This window comes from Prosopis cineraria, unplaced genomic scaffold, assembly GCF_029017545.1.
Source record: "Prosopis cineraria cultivar Desert tree isolate PC_DT_omini unplaced genomic scaffold, ASM2901754v1 PC1534, whole genome shotgun sequence".
NCBI lineage: Eukaryota > Viridiplantae > Streptophyta > Magnoliopsida > Fabales > Fabaceae > Prosopis > Prosopis cineraria.
Window position 1 is genome coordinate 20442 of NW_026556859.1, and position 10088 is coordinate 30529.

The 10088-nt window shown below is 32.7% G+C and overlaps 1 long non-coding RNA gene across 1 annotated transcript; it reads left to right on the top strand.

Annotated features, from left to right (window-relative positions):
- On the top strand, positions 1 to 6515 carry LOC129300322 (uncharacterized). The gene is made up of 5 exons (XR_008590744.1): positions 1 to 719; positions 1974 to 2165; positions 4963 to 5095; positions 5944 to 6282; positions 6352 to 6515. It is a non-coding gene; the product is annotated as an uncharacterized LOC129300322 (long non-coding RNA).
- The last annotated feature ends 3573 nt before the right edge of the window (positions 6516 to 10088 follow it).

Genomic DNA, 10088 nt, shown 5'->3' on the forward strand with positions numbered 1-10088 from the left:
ATAGTCCTGTAGGATCTTTTTAGTTAAGAAAGGATAAAGATAGAAAATGTAAGAATCAGTGCACAGAGCCCTAGAATATTTATTCATTATATGACTGAAGTTACAGCCCTTAGGGAAACGTGTAAACTATTAAAATAAATCAAAAATATGGAAATGATTATTTACATTAAAATAATAGGCTATAGGTAAACCTATTAGACTTGAGCTTTTGCAGTATTGCTGTCTTAACAACCCCTCGCAAACTTGAGGGTGGGTGTTTTACGAGCCCAAATTTGTTTCGTAGACCTAGGAACCGTGAGTGAGATAATGCTTTAGTGAATAGGTTAGCAACTTGCTTAGACGATGGCACATATTGAACCGACATCTAGCATGCTAGGACTCGATCTCGGACAAAGTGGACGTCCAGCTTGATGTGTTTTGTTCAAGCATGGAAAACAGGGTTCGAAGCAAGAGCAGAGGCACTTCGATTATCATACTAGGCTACAAGAACTTGAGAAAGCTTGAATTCAAGCTTAGAAAATAAAGATTGAAGCCAGGTGAACTTGGTAGCTACATTGGCCAAGGAGCAATACTTTGATTCAGTGCTTGACCGAGCCACAACCTTTTGTTTCTTCCCTGACCATGCAATGAAAGACTCATCGAGGAAGATGCAGTGACCTCTGATCAATCTCCGATCATCAGTGTATGCGGCCTAATCGGAGTCAGAGAATCCTTGCAAGGTAAAATCTGAACTTGGCTTGAAATGTAATGTTAGATCCACTGTATCCTTTAGATATCTTAGTACTTGTTTAATTGCCTGCCAGTGTTGATCGGTAGGAGAATGACAGAATTGACTAAGTTTGTTCACAACAAACAAAATGTTAGGTCTTGTATTTACAAGATACTGAAGAGCCCCCACAAAACTCGATACGTAGATGGATTTTTGAGAGGAGTACCATCATAAGTTGATAGTGTTTTGTTGATTACCATTAGCGTAGGAACAAGGAAGCAATTGGTCATTCCAAATTTTCTGAGCAAATCAGTTATATATTTCCCTTGCTTAAGATAGATCCCTATTGAGTCTCGGTGTGCTTCAATACCTAAGAAGTGATGCAGATTCCCTAGGTCTTTTAAAGGAAAAAGTGAGTTTAATTGCCTTATAAACTCAATTAACATAGCCAAGGAATTTCCAATAATAATGATGTCATCCACATAGATAAGAACAAACATTATCTTGTTCTTCAATTTGAGGAAGAACAGAGAACTATCGCGTTTGGAATGTTGGAAATTCCAGCCAAGAAGAGTAGACTTTAATTTGTTAAACTAAGCCTTAGGTGCTTATTTCAAACAATAAATGGCTTTATTAAGTAAACAAACATATTTTGGGTACCTTTTGTCCATAAAACCTTCTGGTTGTTTCATATACACTCTTTCTTGCAAATAACCATTATGAAATGCATTATTTATGTCAATTTGTCAAACTGGCCATTGAAAGGAAACAACTAAGGTTAGAATAAACCTCAATGTGGCAAGCTTAAGCATAGGACTAAAAGTTTCTTCGTAATCAATTCCTGCATACTATTGAAAACTTTTTTCCATAAGTCGAGCTTTTGATTTTGACAATGAACTATTAGCATTGTATTTCGCCTTAAGCACCCATTTACAGTCCACTAGTGTTTTATTATGTGTATATGGAACTAGTACCTAAGTTTTGTTTCAAACAAGAGCATTAAATTCTTCTATCATAGCTTTACACCATAAAGAGGACTTTAGGGCTTTTTGAATACTATGTGATTCAGTTATGTCATGTGCACCAGAACTAATTAAGCCAACAAATGGTATTATTAGTTTAAATACGCTAGCTTTTCTCCTAGTTATCATTGAGTATTTGTTCTGATTACTCACTTGATTTTTTAGTTCAATTGGTCTGTCTAAGTGAATATGAGCAGGAATATGATCGTTCTCATCTACAATCTCCTCTATAATTTGCACAGGTATAGTAGAGGATGGAGATGAATTAAGTAATGATACGATAGCTGGACTCTCAGGAGAATTTAGAAGAGGAGCAGGACCACCTGAATCTTTTGCTGCAGTAAGTGATTGATCAGTGGAAGAAGGACATGAAGTAGGCAAAGCTGATAAAAAAGGTTTAAAGAAAACCTTTGGATTAACTTCAACTTTATTAGGTAATTTTTTTTATTAATGAAACTAGTAGAAAAAGGAAATTCATTCTCATTGAATTCCACATGCTGAGAAATGTAGATCTTGCCTATAGAACTTAGACACTTACACCTTTTGTGTGAATTGCTATAACGAAGAAAAACACACTTGGTGGATCTAAATTGTAACTTGTGTGTATTATAAGGCCGTAGACAAGGATAACAGGTTGAACTAAATATCTTTAATGTTGAATAATTAGGGTATTTCACAAAAAGTTTCATATAAGGTGAGACGCCACCCAAGACACTACTAGGCAATTTGTTGATCAGATCTGTAGAAGTGTAGAAAGACTCCCACCAGTAATATAGAGGCATCCACTACTATAGAATTATTTAAATAAGATGCCTCATACTTGATGGTTATTAAAAATAATTAACAAATAAAATAGGTAGAGAATACTTGACAATTATTTCAAAACAACTGTCAAGTAAATGAACATATATCTAATGGTTATAAGTAAATAACTGTCAAATATATCACGTAAGTATATTTGATGCTTTTTCAAAGGTAACCGTCAAATATAAGCTTGTTATACTTAACAGTTTTCTGTAACCAAGCATCAATTATATTATTTAAAAAAGAATATTTAAAAAAATATATTTGACGCATGTTATGAAAAAATCATCAAGTATGTCTAGCATATATTTGACGGTTATGTCTTAATAAATGGTTATGTCTTAATAGGCATCAAACATAAAATACTTAACGGTTATTTTATAATAACCATCAAGTATTATGTTTTAAAATCATATTTCAGAACTAAATTGTTCTTTCTCTGCTTGCACTTAAACCTCTTGAAACCTCTCCAGATAGTTTCAAAAACATATTTTCGGCCATCAAACCAAAATTTTACCTTGTTTTGATGCTAGCTTTGGGGTATTTGCTTGTTGTAAAGCTCATTTTGGTCTTCATCTTCCCTCTCGTAGCCTCCCATGTTCGTTTTCAGTGTGCTCTCATTCCTTGAGGTTGGTTCTTTGATTTTTTCATCATTAATCCTTCTTTTGAGTTCATAGATTATAGATTTTGGTTTATTGATGGAAAATGGTTATTTGAAATTTGATTTTTGTTGACTTGTGGCTGTTCTTTATTATGGGTATTATTCTTGATTTTTTGGTTAACTAATTTTGGGTGTTTTAGGTTTTGATTTTATGAGTTAAAAAATTTTCCTATTAAATTTTTAGTTAATTTGAATATTTTTATTGTTAATTGTTGAATACATTGTCTTCTCTTGTGTTTGTTATTGCTATGTGGACTGAGTATTGTGCTGTTGATGTTATGTAATCTTGAATGTAGTTGTAAATTTATTATTTACCTTATGTGTTGACTAGAGTAGAATATTTAGGACTAAAATTTAGAATGAAGAGAGAGTATAAGACCTAAAAAATGTCCAATTTTAAACTGTTATGTTGTTGAAATTTTTTTAATATGTAAGACTTGTTTGAGTTGTTTTGTGATTTTTGCTGCTGTTGTTGTATGTGTTGTTTTAGATTAATCAAGAAGGCATAAAGCCTACAAAACTCTCATAGTTACTAGTATTAAAAATTAGCTAGTTACTAGTTTTAAATAAGATTAAAGAAGGAATGTGCAAATATATAGTTAATGACTCATTGACTAATTGATACTTTGTATCTAACTCTCCAAATATGTAAGAGTAGTCAAAGTCATTAATCACATTCCTCTTAATCTTTTTAGAAATTATGGATAAGAAATGGACGTCTGGTAATCATCTATCTAAGGAATATTGGGATGGGATAGCAGATTTCATTAAGTTTGCAGTTAAGCATGCAGACAACTCTGCTAGGATTGTTTGCCTGTGTTTAAAGTGCGGCCTTGTGAAGTGGGTTAGTTTAGATACTTGTAAAGAACACTTAGTAATTAATGGGATGGATCAAAGTTACAAGTGTTGAACAATGCATAATGAGACAATGAATGATATTGGTTATAGCTAGGAGCATACTGAAAGCTATGCATCATCTCTTGATGATTTTGACACATGTACACTTGAGGAAGATTTTCTTGAACAAATGGCTAAAGCAATTGAAAAGGGCAAAGCTAATGGTCAAAGTAGACAGGTCATTGCTTACACTGCATACCTTGTCAATAGGCATACAGTTTATACAAGGGAGCAAGATGATAGGAGTACAATATAAAATAGTGCTGTAACTCTTGTAGCTCATTCCATGTATATTTCTAGTACTAAATATAAAAATCCTATCTATGCAAACATGTCATACTTTAATGTAATTGAGCACATATGAGATTTAGATTACATATCCTTTCGAGTTTTTATCTTTAGGTGCAAGTAGATTGATCATAAAAATAGCTTGAAATTTGATGATTAATTTGGATTTGCACGAGTTTGAGTAAGGAAGGGTATAAAGATGAGACTTTCGTTTTGACGCATAAGCTAAACAAGTTTTTTATATTCCCGACCCTGCTAATAAGGGATGGTCTATTTTTCTGTTAAATGAAAAAGTAAATGGAGATGAAGCAGTTGAAGATGACCCATTTGAAGAGACATCAAATCAAAGTAATGTCACTGTAGATGATGCTTTATATGTGAAAAATGATCATAGTGAAGGCATTTGAATTTCAAAAAAGGGTAAATTATTATAATATAAGAAGAAAATATTTCAATGAGGGGGAAGTAAAAACAAGAGTCAAGGAAATGAAAAAGAGCTACTTGAACATGTAGAGTTTGAATTAATTGTGTGAATTTTGTTTAAGTTGATTAATGTTTGATTTAATTGTGTTTCTTTACAGATAAATAGCTTCTGATAGTGAGTCTATTGATACCCCTCCATCAATTTCAGCTACAAATTCAACTAAGGTTTTTGAGTACACAGAAAAATATGGAGCAGGAGTATAATAACATCAAGCAGGGCCTAACGATAATGTAAGTGGTGACAAAAACAAGAGCTGCAGGAAAAAAAATTGATGTGTAATGAAACAAAAAAGGGCAAGCAATCAAATCTTCAAAATTTATAAGTTATATTGGGGTGGTAGCAAAGACTATTGTGCCTATCACAGTAAAATCATGGCACAAAGTGGATGAGGCCACGAAGAATCTTGTTTGGGATACCGTAGTAGTAAGTTACATTTTACTAAGTATATTTTAGTATAAACTATTTTTAAAATTGATGCATCTGATATGTTGTTTATTTTATTTTACAGTCAGGATTTGAAATTGATGAGAGTAAAAGGATTTTGTCCTACAAAAGGCTAGGAGGGCACTACTGTCTTTTAGATGTTTCATCACACAGATTGGGATGCTAAATTTATAGCTCAAGTTTCTCCCTTATTACAACCTTTAGTAAAATAAGAGGATTGGGATGCTTTTGTTGCCTCACGGCGTGAAAAGTAATTCAAGGTATTGGTGTTTCCTAAATTGCAAGTTTGGTGTTATTTATTGATTGTATGTTCATGTACTAATAAAATTTTTTATTATTAATTTGTCAAGGAACTGAGTGCTTAGAATAAAGAGAGAATAGTGAAGAACGAATATCCTTATAAAGCAGGGAGGTTGGGGTATATAGGCATTGAATAAAAACAAGCAGAGAAGAAGGGATCAGAGGTTACCATATCTTGCCATAAGCTCTGGGTATTAGCACACGCTAATAAAAAAGGAATTATTGACAACCCTCACGTGAAGGAGGTTACTAAAAAAATTATAAGTATTATACTTATCTGTCATTTAATAATTGATTATGAACATCCAAACTAATCATATTTACTTTACACAAGATTCCATCTCTTAGGAAGTCTCACAAGGCAATCTTCCTGAGCATGAGGATATCTTGGCTAGGGCATTAGGGACTGTTGACCACCCTGGTCATGTCACGGGTGTTGACTTCGATATCATGAAGAAGCAATATTTTAGCAAGATATAGAAGCGAACATCAACTTCTTTGTCTGAGGTCCAAGAGCTGAGAGAAAAGCAAGCCATTATGAAGCAGCAACTACTAGCCCAGGCAACATTATTTGACATGTTGCTGAAAAGGCAAGTCCCTGGGAGGACTTTGTGTAAGATTAGCCCTAGCCAGAAAGATAGCCACACAATCCCTTCAAAAAAAACCACACGAGGTAATATGTTTTATCTTATGAATGTCTCACTATTTTTATTTTAAAAATTGACTATCATTGTTTGTTTAGGGTGAGAACGACTACAATTGTTTGGCAGACACTCTTGAACGTAAAGTGGTTGTAATTGATGTGTGTACAACTGTGTAAGAGTTTTTCTACTTGTTGCAATTGACCTCAAGTACCCATTGCCTGTTCCTACCGATAAGGCACACATGGTGGCAGATGCAGTAGGGAGCTTCATTACATGGCCTAGCCATCTTGTAATGATGATAACACCAAAGTTGGCAAAGGACCTATTGCCTCCAAAAAATGTATGATTTAAATAGTTATTTATAATTTTATAATATAATTATAAATATCTAACTTTTTTGTTATGTAGCTGAGAGGGAAGAGAAACTTAAAAGTAAGTCGGGCTATATCATAGAGTTAGCCATAGTTTCGTAGTATCTAGCAGCACCGGCGCCAGTTATAGAATACGAATACCATGTCTCTCTTAAGACTTATGCAATAGCCATAAGGATGGCTCATAAAGTGGAAATTGAGGATGTCATTAGTTTGATGATAGGTATATGAAAAACTGGACTTATTTAAAGTTATTCAGGATGAAATTTTAAATTAAATCCTCAAGCACAAAATAACCAGCACTAGTCTAATGAGCTTCTACATGAAGTATTTCTTCGGTAGTGCTCAATTAATTATTTAAATTATATGTGTGTGTATACACATGTGCATATATTAGCCTGGTTATTTTTCACCCAAGGCACCTTTATACCTCATTTATGGTTGCTAGTGGCCTCGAGTTGAGATTTAAGTTAATTAATCCCATAATGTCTCTGCCTATAATAAAATTACAAAGGAATCTCTTGAAGATCAAGTAAGATAGCTTTTCAGATCAATTCAAGGATAGGGAGCAGACAATGATATTTTATTTCTCACTCCTTACTGCTAGGGGTGAGCCACTTTCTAGCTAATTTTGGTACAAGAAAATATTTTTTATATTTACTTATTTAATAACACTTGTATTTCTTATTAGGAGGTACTGGATGCTTATTGTGATTAACCATATTACTCCATAAATTTGGTATCTTAATCTTCTTAATGGAAAATCAAGCAACAAGGTAGATATGGTAGAAATTTTTAATAGGTGAGTTGAATTTTTATCAATTTTATTTAATATACACACATATAGAATTTCTAACATTTATTCTTTACTTCTCTCTTATAGCTATGGTATTGCAACCAACAAGACCTTGTCTCCAGCTTAAGGACATTGGACTTTTGTGAGAAATGGCTCACAGTTAAGATAACCTAATGGGCTAAGTTTTAATCAACAAATTGTAGCCTTTTAACTATTATTTCATTTATATGTGATTTTTTTTCAGTGTCCACTTTAGCCAGATCAGAGTGATGACTGTGGCTATTACTTAATGAAATTCTTGAAGGACATTATCACCCATGCCCCTACCACATTACCTAACAGGTATATATTAAATTTAATTACACTTAAATTATAAATTTTAACCAATTTTTGTTAAATGGCTATTAACTTGAATTTGTTATAACTCTTTGCATACAGTACTTCAAGGATCCCTATTGTGTTCGATATGTAGCTGCACATATAGAAGAAGTCCTTAAAGAGGTAGATCAAGCCGCATTCAACATGTGAAATAGCGATAGTGGTTAGGCCCAATAATTAGTTTTGATATACACACCTATTTTTTTTTGTCCAATTTTACGTCTTAAGCCATTTAGTTTTGAAATTTTAGCTTGCAAATTAGGTAAAATTATAGATTTTTTATGACTTTAGGTTTAGGATATAGGAAGATATAGAGATTAAAAACATTTGGATGTTAATTTTAATATAAATAATAATTCATTTGTTTTTTTATTGTCGGCTGGATGTATATATATTTAATTGCTTTGTATTTCGAGAGCTCTTTTCAAACTTTTTTTAAAAACATACAGTAAATACTTGATGGTTATTTCAAAACAACGTCAAGTATATGTTTACTTGATATTTGTTTCGAAATAACCGTCAAGTATTTTGGCAAATCAATGAATAGATTTTACCAAAAATATTTGACAATTTTTTTAATAACCATCAAGTATTTACTATAATAACCATCAAGTATAGTCTTGTAATAAAGCCTGAATGTAAATGTTTAAAATTTACTTGACAGTTATCTTGAATAAACATTAAGTAATATCTTGAATATTTGATGGTTTTTAATGGTCAAGTAACATATGACACCCCATTACTTGACGGTTAAAAATCTTTAAATATTAACTAAAATAACTATCAAGTAAGGGGGTATTCTGTGATAGTGATCTTAACTTGTGGTAAAAGAGTAAGACCAGTCTCTACTATTTATCTGTGCTTCCTCTCAGCTTGCCCATTTTGTTAAGAAGTGTGATGACAAGAGTGTCTAAAATGGATTCCTGAATCTTGAAGAAGCTTAGAAAAATTGTGATATTTACAACCCTAATCACTCTATACAGCCTTGATTTTCTTGTCAAATTGCTTTTCAGTAAAGTTCTCAAATTGAACAAATGTGGATAGAGCTTCATCTTTTGTTTTCAAAGGAAAAATCTAAGAAAATTTAGTGTAATCATCAAGAAAACAATACAATATAGTGAAAACCATTAATAGAAGGCATAAGAGAGGGCCCCTATAAATCTGTGCAAACTAATTGTAGAGTTTAAGATGCACGAGAAAGAGAAGCTTTAAATGGTAAGGAATGGAGACTTGCAAGATTCACAAAACATAGGTTCCTCTTTTCTATTAACTTGAAAATTACATTCACTAATAATCTAGTTCAAATTGTATCATTAGGATGCCCGAACCTATCATGCCAAGGCATCTTAAGATTGGTACAACTTGCACTACTAGTATTATTCTTATTAATTATGACTTCTTCTCCATCAATAGCAAATAACACTGTTGTGTTTAGCCAAAATTGTTTCTCTTCTTCTTGACTTTATGGACATTAACCTTGTAAAGCCCACTATTACTTATCTCTGCCCCTGTAACAGAGTGGTTCCCATGCCCTGATTTGTAATAGTAGCAACATCCGAGTTTATTAAAACTAAGGCATTATTGTCATCAAATAGTTTAGGAATGCTCAATAATTTTTTTTCTTAGCTTTTGAAGCATAATAAACATCATTCAGCTAAACTAAGTGATTAGAAACATTAGACACTTAAGATGAACCAATTCTTTCAACATGTAAATTTTACCTATTAGCAACATTTAGATGTGCCTTGCCATTATTTAGAGTTGATTGATCAAGTCGAGATTCATCATTGGTAACATGACAAGTGGCACCACTGTATAAATACCAAGAGTCATTAGTTACTATTTTTAGTGTAGCATAAAGAATTTCGTCAAGACCAGAAGAACCAAAATCAAATGTTTTACAAAAAATGTAGTGGATTAAAACTTCGGTCAAAATGATGAAAATAATTCTTGACTGTGTGTCATGGTTGGTCATAAAGCTGACAGGTACTCAAGAACCTTTACCAGAACAACCATGGCACTAATAGCCTCTTCCACCACGTGAGCCTCTCTAACCAGCACGAGTATAGTTAGCAAATTGGGTGGAAATGTTCAGATGGGTAAACTGATTTAGTTGCTTAAGCTGACTTTCAAAGTAAGAAAAAGCTTGAAATTCAACCTAACTGATTTCTTCTTTGGCAGATAATTGAACAACAATAAGGTTATAGTCACCATTAAGACTAGCTAAAACTTGCAAGAACAAGTTAGATTATGGTATAAGATTTCTAGCTAAGGCAAGACTCTTAGAAAT